The sequence below is a fragment of the Callorhinus ursinus genome, unplaced genomic scaffold (assembly GCF_003265705.2).
Source record: "Callorhinus ursinus isolate GAN/ISIS: 27379988/994484 unplaced genomic scaffold, GSC_fseal_2.0 scaffold3, whole genome shotgun sequence".
In the NCBI taxonomy this organism is placed as follows: Eukaryota; Metazoa; Chordata; class Mammalia; order Carnivora; family Otariidae; genus Callorhinus; species Callorhinus ursinus.
The window spans coordinates 51,444,841-51,458,047 of record NW_027397065.1 but is presented as its reverse complement, the minus strand read 5'-3'; the positions used below and the strand labels follow the sequence as shown (position 1 = coordinate 51,458,047).

At 55.7% G+C, this 13,207-nt stretch overlaps 1 protein-coding gene across 4 annotated transcripts in view; it reads right to left on the bottom strand.

Annotated features, from left to right (window-relative positions):
• PDGFRB (platelet derived growth factor receptor beta) overlaps window positions 1–4,813 on the bottom strand; it is a 39,262-nt gene extending 34,449 nt beyond the window's left edge. For 2 of the 4 annotated variants that reach the window (XM_073890869.1, XM_025867252.2), the window contains exon 1: window positions 4,209–4,810. The gene's annotated coding sequence lies outside the window, so the exon portion shown is untranslated. Of the gene's footprint in view, window positions 1–4,208 lie in introns of all 4 variants that reach the window. The other 2 variants (XM_073890871.1, XM_073890870.1) reach the window with 2 other exon arrangements.
• Window positions 4,814–13,207: the final 8,394 nt, after the last annotated feature.

The window sequence follows — 13,207 nt, the reverse complement described above, 5'->3', positions numbered from 1 at the left end:
AGATGGTACCTCTGGCAGATGAAAGGTTTCAGGCACCTGAGACATCAAATAGCCCTGATCTGAAGCGAGGAGAAGGGAGGGTATTAATGCAGCTAAAGCAATATACTTTGATTTTTCAGCCTCCTGCACTAGGCTGGGGGCAGGGTGCCCCAGAAAGCATCTGGAAAGGGGGTGGTCCCTGGGGGTTCAGGAAGCCCTTTTGCCTGAAGCTCTGGGTCTGAAGTCTTGGGAGGGTCTTATGGTGGCTCCTACACTGGAAGCAACAAGTGTGTAAATTCCACACCCTCTCCCACCCGGACTCTGCATCGATTCTCTCACCTCTGGACCACATCATTCGTCCATGTACCATTGGGCCAAAGCCCTTTTTCTTCTTGAAATCAGAGCATATGAGATTTGAAAAATTGGCATTGGAAGGGGCCTAAAGGCTCACAGCATCCACACATACACACCCCAACAGGCAAATCTTCCTCCCCTCCTTCCTCTGTACCCCAGGAAAATGGGCATGTGGGCTCGTGGGCTCTGCAGGAACATGCCCTCGGAGCTCCCCAAGAAACTGAGTGCATTAGCAAATGGGCTGTTCTAACTGTAGGAAGTTTCTCCTCTTTATTGCAGGTTACAGTTTTCCATTAGTGGTCATCGATCCTGAGCTCTTTCTGTAACGGGTAAAGAAAGGGTAAGAAAAAATCCTTTCATTGTGAAGTTAAATATGCATGGTGCCTGAGTACACAACAGGGCTTGTGTGGCTGCCAATCTGGGCTGGCGGGGCTTGGAATCCTGGAATTGTTTTAGGCCTGGAAGGAGCTCAGAGATCATCTTGTTCAACCTCCTGGTCTTACTGATGGGAAAACTGAGGCCCAGAGAAGGACTGACTCAGCCAGTCACACAGGATGGGTTCCAGGGTCTGACAACCACCTCTGGAACTCTGAGGGACCCCTATAGCTGAGGTACATTCTCAGAGTTAATGCTGGATGCCCAGGGGTGGCCCTTGCCCCGCCCAGCCTCTCATCTAAGGCTCTGGAGTCACAAACACCCCGATGCAAACCCCAGCTCTACCACTTCCTAGCTGTGGGACCTTGGGCAACTGACTTAAGCTCTCTGGGCATCTCCTCATCTGTAAAACAGAGAGAGTTTATATCTGCTCCTGGAGGTTGCTGTGATGATTATATTAGTTTGGCAAATATTTATTAAGCACTTTCTGAATGCCAGGCCTATTCAAAGCCCCAAGGAACACAGCAGTGAACTTCACAGTAATGGAATGGGAGGCACAACGAGAGTACTCAGGGATGGCTGGCCCCTGTCATCTCACCCTGCCCACACTGCTTCCCAGCTGAGGGGCTATGAACTCTGCCTTGGGGAGGCCCCCAGGAAGGCCTATGGAAAACAATGGAGGAAGATCTCCCCGCATTCCGAGGGCCCACTGCCTGCAGGGTTCTGAAACATGTGCAAGGAAGTAAGGCGGGCACCGAGGGCATTTCAGGGGAGTCTAGGGACCCTCTCCTTTCTTCCTCCCTCCCCACCACACTCAGCAGCCCATCCTGAGCAAAACACCAAGTCCCCTCCTCCAGGCCAGAAGGCAACTGGTCTCAGAGCCAGACCATGCCTGGAAGGTGGAAGTGGGACTTTAGAATACCCATGGTGTCCCAGTCCCTTCGGTGGGCATAGCCCTTTGTGGATGCCAGACTAATTTCACTGCCGAGTCCTGTGCAGGAGGAAGGGAGTACAGCCCTCTCTTAGCCAATGACCATGAGGTCCAGCCCTGAGAGAGCCCAGCAGGAACTGCCAAGCACCCTACCTATGTTATACTCAAGAGCCTACATGCATGCCTCCCAGCTGCTCCCAGAGACTGATGCCAAGAGTGACAGAGCACCGGCCCAGGGTCACACAGCCAGCCAGGAGCCAACTAGGGGTTAATGCACAGTCCTCTGATGCCCAAACCTGATGTGGTTTACCCATGGCATCCACTGCCTTCCAAATGTGGATGCTGCCCAGAAAAAGGACATGGGGACCCGAGGTTGGCCACACAGTGGACTTGAGTCAAGCCAGGGCAAACGCCCGGTCTCCTGACTGAATCCACGGTGCTTTCCGCTGTCCCACATCTGTGGGCAATTACAAGCCTCAGCTCTTCTTCCCACACAGGAGGGAGGGCTGCCTGGTCACCACTGAAGGGAAGGTGCTGGCCAGATGGTCTCCTTCCTCACTCAGGACCAGGCCAGGCTCTGGGGGGACCTGGGAGCAGGTGGGACATGACGCTGAACTTACTGCTGAGGAAGGGGCTGGAGCCAGGAACAGCCTCTGGGGGAGGATGGAGACTCTCTCCTTTCTCACCTGGGGCTCCCTGGGTAGCAAGGGCTTATTAAGTCTTTGGTTTCAAGCAGATCTGGATCTAAGGACCAACTCTAACTGTGTGACACTGGGAAAGTCGCATAGCCTCTCTGAGCCTTGGTTTTTCCTTGTCTGCAAAACAGGGGTAACAACAGTACGGATCCCCAAGAGCTGCCGTGGGGGTTACAAGGTGCGTGGAGTCCTGGGCTCTGCGCCTGGCACAGGGCAAGCACTCCACGGTAATGAGCAACACGGCCCTCCAACCCTGAGCCCTGTGGACCCAGAGCCTCTTGCTCAGAGGCAGGGGAGGACTGCCTGCCTTCAGATATCTGGCTAGAGGCCTCTGTAGAGCACTCTGGGATTGCAGACAGGCCGGGACACTCCTCTCTGTTTGACATAGAAAAATGCAGTCTGGAGGAAGAGCGTGATGTTCTGGAAGGGCACCTGAGGGAAGGGAGGGGCCTGGTTCACATTTGGGAACAGAAAGTCTTCAGTGAGCCCCTCCTACCTTTCACCAGCACATTTGCTCAGTTTCACTGCCCCCCCTGTGCATGCTGGGGACAGAAGACAAGATGGGGGAACCTGGGGCCCGGATGATCTCTGATTGTGCACACAGAGCACAAAAAGGAAGAGAAGCCCAAGGAACCAGGCAAAGGGCATGGCAAGCACTTGGAAGACTGGAAGAACCCCGGAAGGCTGCTGGGAGGAGGTGAAGTCGGGAAGGTCCTTGAAGGAAAATGGAGGCGATGAGGAAAGATGTTCTCACAGGCAGCATTGTGCATACTCTTCCTGGGAGCCCTGGGACCTGACCGGCAGGAACACAAGGCCCAAGTTTGGAGAAACAGGGCAGGGAGCTTATTATCTCCCCGAGCTCTGCAACTTAACTAGCACTGTGAGACGGTTTTGTAGCTGCCGTGAACCTCACGTGTAAAACCGACATAAAATCCGTCCCTGCTCCGGAGCTGCTGGTGAGTTAGTTACGTGAGATCATGCCCAGAAAGCACTCCGCACGGTCCTGACATGCAGTAAGTGTCAGTCAGTGGCAGGCTCCTATTAGGAGTTGGGGCTTTCTATAGGGGAGAATCAAAGAAGGAATCGCGATCAGATTCATGTTTTAGGATGGAGTGAAAGCAGCGTCCAGAAGGAGGGAGGCAGCAAGGCGGCCTGAGCAGCTGCCTGGGTCCAGAGGGAAGGGCCCAGGCAACTGACTCTCCCTTCTTCACAGAGGGGGCCCCCCACAACTGACGGCCGGTCCCAGGCCCCCTGCCCCACAGCCCCAGCTGCGTGACTGTGATCACTGGGCTAGGCCTGCCACAGCCCCCTTGCCTTCGCGCTTTCCCAGCCACTGGGGGTTTGGAAGGACATCTCAGGAATCTGGAAAATTTGCAAATCCATTTAAATCCCCAGAGGTTGCCTGGCGGCCGACTGGCCTAGAGCCAGACAGATTCTTAAGGATAAGGCTTGGGCCCAGAGACAGGGGCCATGGTTCTGATGTCCCCTATCCCCTGCTAGATCCCCCTTCCATGGACCCTGCTTGCTGCCTCCCAACTTCCCTCTCAAGCTTCTTCCAGCTCTCCCCGGCCCCCTCAGGCGGTGCCATGTTTTAGAGGCCCTCAGTCTACACCCAGAAACTTCTGAGGTTCATTTGATGAAAGCAGGGGGCAGCAGGGCTGTGGAGACCGGGGCCACCCACCCCAGAAGCAGCCTGAGCAGGAGAGGAGAGAACTGGCTCCTCCAGCCCTGATGTCGCCCAGAGCCTCCCAGCCTCCTCCCATCTGGTTTTGTTAAAAATATTTTTCATTTTTTGACCTACCCAAGAAGGCACAGACTGGAGCAAGGGGACGGAACAAGGGGCTGGGGATGCCCCCTCTTCTCCCAGCACTTACCTTGACGCTGATGCCTCCGGGTGTGGGCACAGTCCTGAGCTCTGGGCTCTCACCCCCTCCAGGAAGTCCTCCTCACTGACCTCTCATTAACAGAAAGACTTTGCTGGACCCCAAATGGGGCAGCGGCTGGGCAGAAGAGCAGGGAGAACAGCTGCCGTCTCCGGGAGCCTCGGGAGAATGGAGGGAGTGGGGGTCTGCAGGGGTGAGGAGTGGCCTCACTCCCAAAGCATCCTTCTGGAGGAGCCGGGCTGCCAGGAGGGGCCGCCCTAGGTCTGGCCGGCTGTGCTGCCGGGCACAGGCTGCTGCCCGGCGCCGCTGGTCACAGGGGCCGGTTCTCTCCTTGCTGTCCTCCTCTCTGCCTCCAACTTGTTCCCAGAGGGATCCTGGGTCCCAGACGGGATGGGCAGGGACTGCGGGCGCTGGCAGCCCCACGAGCTCACACCACTGTGGGCTTCCCCGCCCCCCCCAACTTTGGGGGAAAGGCTGCAGGGCCGCCTCTGATTGGCTCAGGCCGGGAGAAGGGGGGCGAGGGGGCGGGGAAGGTTGGACGCGTGTGTCTGTTTTCAATTTCAGTTTCTTCCCCCCTCTCTTTCTTTTCCCCCAAGTTTCTTGTTTTTCTTGCTTTTTTCCCCTCTGCTTGCTCCCTCCGTCGCCTGCTCTCTCAGGATGTGAGGGGATATTTAGAAATTCCGCAGCCCACGCCAACCGCTGAGTCACTTTTATTAAAAAGTGGCCTGACCCCACCTCCCTGATGCCTTGCCGTGGCACCTGGGGCGGACTCCCTTCTGCGTGCCTCAGTTTCCCCATCTATAAAGGCAGCTCTGATCACCAATGTGATTGATTCAGTCAACAGCCATTTATTGAACAAGCATGTTGAGCACCTACTATGTGCTAGTCACTGTGAGGGGTGTTGGGAATGTGGTAGTGAGTAAGACACAGTCCCTGACTCCGGGGCTGCCCAGGCGAGTGGGAGAGACAACAACGCACAGGCAGGTCCCCAAAGAAGGGCAGGGGTGCTGAGAGTGCCTTTAACTGACACTTTTTGGTATCAGTCACTTTTCAGAAGAAGAAACCCAAGGCGCGGACGTGAACTGGTGCAGAGAGAGAAGGAGACCTGCCCAATATCACCCAGTGTACTTCAGATTTCCAAACAGATTCCTTCCTATCATATCACAGCCCCTCGAGTATCAGGAAAGGATTATTTCCCCATTTTATAGACAATGAAACAGAAGCCCAGAGGAGCGAACTGAGCCTCCCAAGCTCACACAGCAAGGGCAGAACCTGGCGCGGATGGGGTCTCCTGAGTTACATGATGGAGCCGACACCGGTGATCTGAGCCCAGCGGGAGCCCCACATTGCAGAGCAGACTGTCCTGCCTTCTTCCTTCTTCCTGCTAATGTTCCATTGCCAACCTCTTACCCTCCCTTCCCTACTAGGGTCTGCCAAGGCTCCTCCAAAACCTGGTTGGACCTCTTGTCCTCTCCACTTAGTCCGCCCTCATTTGCTCAGACCAGAAGTCACCTCTAGTCACAGACTCTTGGCCCTTAGATGGCCAAGGGCATCATTTTAAAAGGGTTTAGAGAGTTGAGGTGAGTCACCCTCTGCCCTGACACTATATACACATGGAAACTGAGTCCCAGAGAGGGAAAGAAAGGTGTCCCAGGTCACACAGGTAGAGCCTGACTCTGCCCGGGCCTCCTTCTGTCTTACCTGCTGCAACTCTGTTACCCGCTTCTTCTCCTGGGCCTCACCTTGGGCCCCTGTTCACAGGGCAGGAGTGTTTGCCGGAGCTGGGATTTTAGGCCAACCACAATAGCATATCTTGAGGTCATTTCTTGGCCTTACCTGAGTGGGGATTTCTCAGCAGAGCATCTGGGCTGGGCCACACAGAAGGAAGAGTCCTCGGACTGGCCCTAAGCCATGGCGTGCAGGCTTTTGGATTATCAGTCACTTAACAGAGAGGGGTCCCAGCCCACTGTGGTAGCAGTGGAGTCGTAGGGGATTGCAGGGGGACTCCAAGGACCGCAGGGTCAGGCCTACACTGGAATTTCTTATGCCTGAAGGCTCCATTGAGTCTTTGCAACTCCTAGCATTTGTCTTGGCCATTCACCTCCAAAGCCTTGACCCAACTGCTAGGACCAGAACAGTTCCGGGGGTGGTGGGGGGTGGGGGATCAGGAGGCATTTCAACCTGTAACCGCGCCCCCCCCAAACAAGTCTGGGAGTGAGGAGACCCAGCTGTGGAGTTGCTGTGTTGCCTTGGATAGATACCTTCACCTCTCAGCCTCAGTTTCCCATCTGTACATAAGAGGGTTGAACTCACTGTGCTGGAAGGCCCTTGGGACGCTCTGTTTACAAGTGTCCTAGAATTGGGCTCTGGCTAGGGAGAGGACGCTGGTGGGCCCCAGGGCAAGGGGACAGCTGGGGGCCAGAGATGCAGCACAAAGGGGAGGGGGTGGCTGGTGGTGGCTCCCCCGGGGAAGCTGGCGGCGGCTGGTTTCCGGCCAGCCCAGCCGTCCGGCTGGCCCATCTGGAATCACTTAGCCCCTACCACCATTAACCCTTGGCAGGCACCAGGACTATGCTATGCCTCCTCTCAGCTGAGATGGGGCTGGGGGATGCAGAGCCACATGGAACACCACAGGGCATGCACCAAGAGCTGGACAGAAGAGGCAGAGGAGTCATGATGGACAGGGCAGATTCCAGAGCCAGAGACAGAGCTGGGTTCGAATCCCAGCTTCTGCAATGCCAAGCTGCATGATCTTGGGCAAGTCATTGAAACTCCTGAGCCTCAGTTTCTTCCTCTGGCAAATGGAGCTAATCTGAGGAATGATTTGAAAGACCATTGCAATTTGTCATGCACCTAGAGGACTCAGTACAGTGTCTGGAGGTATTATTGAAATATGGAGTTGCCCTCATTCCAGCTGCAGCCCATCGTTGTGTGCCCCTGAGCTGAGCTCTTCTTCTCTGGGCCTCAGTTTACCCTGTGCACAGAGGGCAGTACCCACGAGCAGTGCAGTACTGTCAAGCTGGTGGGGGGGATCATCATGGCCCCCAGCCCCACCATGGACAGGACAGGCCATGAATAGCCTCCCAGTTGCCCAGATGCTGGGAGCCTGGTCCAGCCTGGGACAATGCTGACTTGGAAAGGCTGGGCTGACAGTGGGTGGACAGAGCATCCTGCCTCAGGTGGAGCAAATGGGGTCCAGAGGGAGAATGGAACTCTGGGCCTGGGGGTTCAGGGCCCCTCCTCTCCACTGCATGGGGGCCCATTCAAGGATCAAGAGCCTGAGCTCTGACATTGGAAGTTCCAGCCCAGCTCTACCACTTCCTAGCTGTGTGGCCTGGACAAATTACACTACCCGAGCTCTCTGAACCTCAGTGTTTGCAGCTGCAAAATGGGGATCCATGTGCCTACCTCACAAAGTTGTTGAGAGGCCTACATAAGTGATGCACCTGGTGTTTTAGGCAAGGACTAGAGCGAGCGAGGAGCCCCACCAAAGGTAACAATTCTTAGACACCTCCGGGAGCCTCTGTCACAGAAGTCCACCATCCGGGCTGCAGGGAAGCCCATCCAAATGCTCGTTTTACGGCTCAGATGACGGAAGCCTGTGCTGGAAAGTGACTGAGCAAGGCTTCGTAATGTGTAAGGCCAGGATGGAAACGGAGGCTTTTTGTCTACACTCAGGCCCAAGAGGGAATCAGGCTGAACTGAACCCGCCCCCCCCAGACCCCCACCCACGCCTGTCAGAGCCGGAAGCCACAGCTCTCAGTGGGGCAGGGGGAGGGGGGCCCGGAAAGGGCGCCTGAGTGGGAGAATTCCCAGTAGGCCAGCTCAGCACTCACTCAGGCAGGGCCAGCAGCCACCACATCTGGCTCTCCCACGCTCCCAGTGCTGCCCCCCTCCCAGGCTCCCCAGGCCTGGGGCAAGGAAGCAGCACACATGTCCCAGGCATCAGCACTGTCATCTTGGAAGTCAGGGCCTCAAGAGTCCTAAGAGTGCACCCATAGGACAGGCATGGAAACTGAGGCCCAGAGAGTGGAGAAGACTTTCCAAAGTTAGCAGAGAGAGAAAAGTGCTGGGATGCAAGGCTCTTGACCTCTAGCACAATGTCCTTCCACCCTGCACACCCTGAGCAGGTAGATCCTTGTGCCTGCAGCTGACCTCTAGCAGGGACCTCTAGCGCAGTGTCCTTCCACCCTGCACACCCTGAGCAGGTAGATCCTTGTGCCTGCAGCTGACCTCTAGCAGGGACCTCTAGCGCAGTGTCCTTCCACCCTGCACACCCTGAGGAGGTGGATCCTTGTGCCTGCAGCTAGGGAGCTAGAATAGGCACACTGTGGGAACTGCCCCTTCCCCTCCTGGACACTCAGCATGGCGACTGTCCGGTGGCACAGACGAACCAAGAGGGGACTTTGGACCACATTCCTGCCCTAGATTTCTAGGACTGTTCTTACTAGGCCAAACTGTAGCCACCAAAGCCTGCCAGGGTCCCAGGAGATAGGGCTTTGAGACCCTGCCTGCCTTGGCCTCGCCCAGCCTCCCGCTGACCTCAGGCTCGGTACCCCAGAATCAAGGGTATGCCCTGGTATGCACAGATGGCTCAGGGATCCTCAGAACAGCAGGGCCCTCAGAGGCCACATATATCCCCACCACTGGACATGCTGTGTCCCAGAGAAAGCCCAAAACCTACATGAAGGCACACAGCAGATCTGGTATGGGGCCTCTGACTTGCAGGCCATGCTGTCCTTCTTACCATTTATCCATGCAATGGAAATTAATTGAGCACCTACTATGTGCCCCACCCTTATAGAGCTCACAAGCGAACACCAAGGAAAGCACAAATTAATAATATCAAATTGTGATTAGTGTGAAGAGATGAAGAATAATGGTAGGGCAGGTGGGGGCTCTTGTTTAGGCAGATTAAGGCTTCTCTGTGGAAGAAATATTTCAACAGAGACCTGAGGCCACACACAACACAAAGGTGGGAACAGTGTTCTAGGCAGAGGGAACAGCATATGCAAAAACTTGGGAGGCCAAAAAGAGCTTGGTGTGTTTGAGCAGAAAGAAAAGAACGGTGAGGCGCAGAGAGGGGACATGGGGGGGGGGCGGTCTAGGCTGGAGAGGAAGCCAGGGGCCAGGCCTCAGGGCCTTGTAGGCCCAAGAGGAGCCTGGTTTTATCCTGAAGGTCAGGAAGGCCCGTGCCCAATCTTAAAACAGTGACTGATAAGATCAGGTCTCTGTGGTGCACTGCAGAGGATAGGCTAACAAAGGTGAGGCAGGAGACTAGTATCGAGGCTATCATAGTCGACCTTGGACTGACTGCCCTCTCCACAGCACTATGTCCTTCTGAGAGGCTGCAGGAATGCACGGGACAAGGCGTTGGGACTTCTGGGCCCCAGTCTGTGCTAGACCACTGACTCATGCAGTGACCTTCCTCTCCTTCCCTGGCTCAGCTGTTTCTCCTCTGAACAATGGGTCAGATGCAGTGCTCCTTCGGGTGAGGCCACTCTGCCCCTAGGCCTTTGTTCTAGCATCCCTTCTGCACCCTAAGTGGCTGTATACCGGGGGACTGCCTGCCCCACAGGGAGCAGGAGGAGAGCCAGCGAGTCTGTCCAGGGGTCCCGACTGACAGCAGCCAGAGCCTTCCAGCAGTACCCTGCAGTGCCAGCAGGTGACGCCCCAGCCCCTGGAGGACGAGAGGAAAGGTGCTGGAGGGGTCCAGCAGGAAAACACACCCTGCAGGAACCCAGCACCCACCCGAGAGCCTCACATCTGCCCCCTGGAGGTGGGCAGGGCAGGAATTACCATCCCCGCTTGCACCTCAGAAACCGCTCAGCCAGGGAGAGTTCCTGGCCCCAGGTCACAGAGTGAGTCAAAGCCCTTGGGCTGAGGTCTGGGTAGGCTGAAAGTTAGCCCACCAGCTTCTCTTAAGCAAACCATTTCCAACAGAAAGCTCAGCCCAGAACCTTTCCTCTTCCAGGGCCATAAACCTGCTTAAAAACCAACTTATCGCCAAGATCTTTATGAGGCCATGTCTCTGCGCCCCACCCCAGGAGCCCGTGGCTGGGTATGTGAGAGCAACTCAGAGGGAAGGGGGGCCACCGGGGGAGCCAGAGCGAAGGAGGGGGTCCAATAAACAGCCGCTCCCAGAGATAAGAGGAAGAGGCTGTGACGTGGACGGGGGCTTCTCCACACACACAGTCACAGTACCATGCTGGACCACTGTCTGAGGCAACCGGTCCCCAGTGGGCATACGGGGACACTGAGACCCAGGGGGGCAAGTGCTCAAGGTCACATGGCAAGTCCAAGGCTAAGGTGGGGCAGGACCTGCCATTCCAGATGCCCAGCCCGGGACTTTTGAACAAAGTTACAGTGTCCTCGGGAGGGGAAAGCCAGGGTGTCCTATCAGGGCTGTCTCAGATCTCTGGTTGGCGGGGGGCATCCATTTGAAGGTGAGGATAAGGGGAGAGCTGAGGCTCTTTTGCATGAGCCAGAGGAGGAAGAGGAAGCAGATATTTATATAAGCAAAACCCCAAGTTTAGGAGAGAGACATACACAGTGCCCTATCTTCCCAAGCTGGCTTACCTGGAGAGGAAAGAAAAACTTCCAGATAGGCCACTCACCTGCTATGTGGCCCCAGGTGGGTGACTTCACTTCTCTGAGCTCCAGCTGCTTCATCTGCAAGATGGGGTTAACAGGACCCTAGCTCACCCTACGGGAAATAATACATGCAAATGACTTGGCCACCACGCTTGGCACGTAGTGAATGCTCACTGGATAGTGGTACTATTGTCATTGTTGCTCGGGCACAAGGTGGAGGGCCAAACCCTGCATTCTCAGAGAGATGGGATAAAGGGGTACTGAGCTGGCAGTCAGAAGACCTGGGTCTATTTCCACTACAGCACTGTCCTGTTGTGGGAACTTGGCAAAAATCCCTTCTCTCTTTAGGCTTCTAGGCCTCAGTTGCCCTATCTGTAAAATGAGTAGGTTGGCTCTGCAAGGGTCTTCCGTGATCAGGATGCTATGAAGTCTATTGTCCCTGCTCTCCTACCCTAGGTGGACCAGGGGTGGGTTTGGAGGCTTGGCAGGGCTGGGTTGAGGACCTCTTGGGCACTCTGGTTAGGCAGTGAGAAAGGCCAGTGGGGTCAGGAGACCCAGCTTCCATGCCCAGTGCTGTGCCTCTGGGACCTTGCCTAGATACCTGGACCTCTCTGTGCTTCCTCATCCAGCAAACAGGGCCAGTTCGCCCCAGCCTTCCCAACAGCAGGACTCAAGAAAGAGCAAGCCCAGGGCAGGGTGGTAATAGAGGTGTGCCCCAGCATGTGTCTGCGGAGTGGGAGGCCTACCCCAGCCCCTACCCTGGGGGAGGACAACACTAGGGTTTCAGGGAGTAGCCGCCACGGCTCCCCCAGGCCTCAGGGCTCCCGGGCTCTCCCTGCTAGGGAAATCGTCCCCACTTTGCCTAAAAGGCCCCCAGCTCCCAGCCACCACCCAATGCTGGACACTATCTTCTATCATTCCTGGACCCCTGCACAGCTCCCCCGCGGCTCTCCAGCTCTCCGCTTGTCCTCTGACTCATTCTCCACACGCCAGCCACAGCCATCGGTCCACTCTTATCTCCACACCCCAAAGCCCTCAAGGAAGTCCTCCCACACCTCTCATCAGGCCTGTCCCCCCCTGGCCTCAGGTCTCCCCCCGGCCTTGCCCTGCCCTCATCAACTCATCTCCTGCCTCCCATCACTGAGCTCCAGGTCCGGTCCTACAGACCATGTGTCCCCTTGGGCCTCAACACCTCTGTTCACACTGTCCCTCTGCCCGCAATGCCCTTCCCGGTTCCCAGGACCTTGACTCCTATGTCACTTCCTCTTGCAAGACTTCCATATCTCCTGCCTTTGGGTCAAACGTCCCAATTCTTGGGACCCTTACCAAGATGTCATTTTACCTTTGTTTGTGATTATTTGACTCCTGCATGCTTCTTCCCCGCCCACCCACCCCCCCAGACTGTGAAAACCCCAAGGGCAGGGCCTCACCCACTACCAAACACAATGTCAACACAAAGGAGGAGTGTTAATACATGTGTGAAATGAATGAACACACGAACAAATGAATTCTTATACCTATTCCCAACCTCTGTGCTTTTAGAGGGCACCTAGAAAGCACCAACCTTCCCCCACCCCCAACCTCCCCGCCAGGATAGGCACACTTTCCGCAGCATCCCTGATCAGAGCCCTCCCGCAGTCACTTGCATACCTCCTGTGATAATGAGCTCACTCTCTATCTCCTGACAGCCCATTTCGTGACGGATGGCCTTTTAGAGAGCACTTTATTACAGAGGGGTTGAAATCTATGTCTGCGCCTACAGCTTTCTCTCTCGGGTCTCAGGTCTGCCCTGCACCCCTCCCCAACTCAGTACTTCAAGCCCCACTCCAGATTTTCTCTTCCTTGTCAGAGCAATTAATTCGTCAACTCAGAGAGAAAACCCAGTCCTTTGGGGCCTCTTCTCCCTTCTCTGTATACTTGCAATCTTTTACTGACCCCTTGAAAAGGTCAGTGCTGTGCGGAGCCCTCATTCCAGATGACTTCTGAGCAAATTTCACCAACACGTCCCCTTCCTTACGTGGGAAAGGGAGCCTTTCCGGCAGAGGCAGCCCTGTGCGCCTCCATGTCAGTGACAGCCCAAGCAGCGCCCCCCTTTTCTTTTCTGGGCCTCAGTGCTTCCACTTGTGCAATGGAAAGAGTTCCTCTGAGCAGGAAGGGGAGCCCTGTCTTTACTGCCCCTTATTCTGTTAGAGTACCATACCATCAGAACCCCAGAAGTGCAAGATTTTGGCCAGGGCCATCTTCCTGGGGGGGGGGTCACCTGTACAGTCACACAGGGCCCAGTGTTTAGAAGGGCCCCCTGCATGGTTGAATTCTCTCCTGTCACCATCTTGAAATTCTCAATAATATTTGAACAAGGGACCTCACACTGTCATTTTGCACTGGACCCTGTAAAT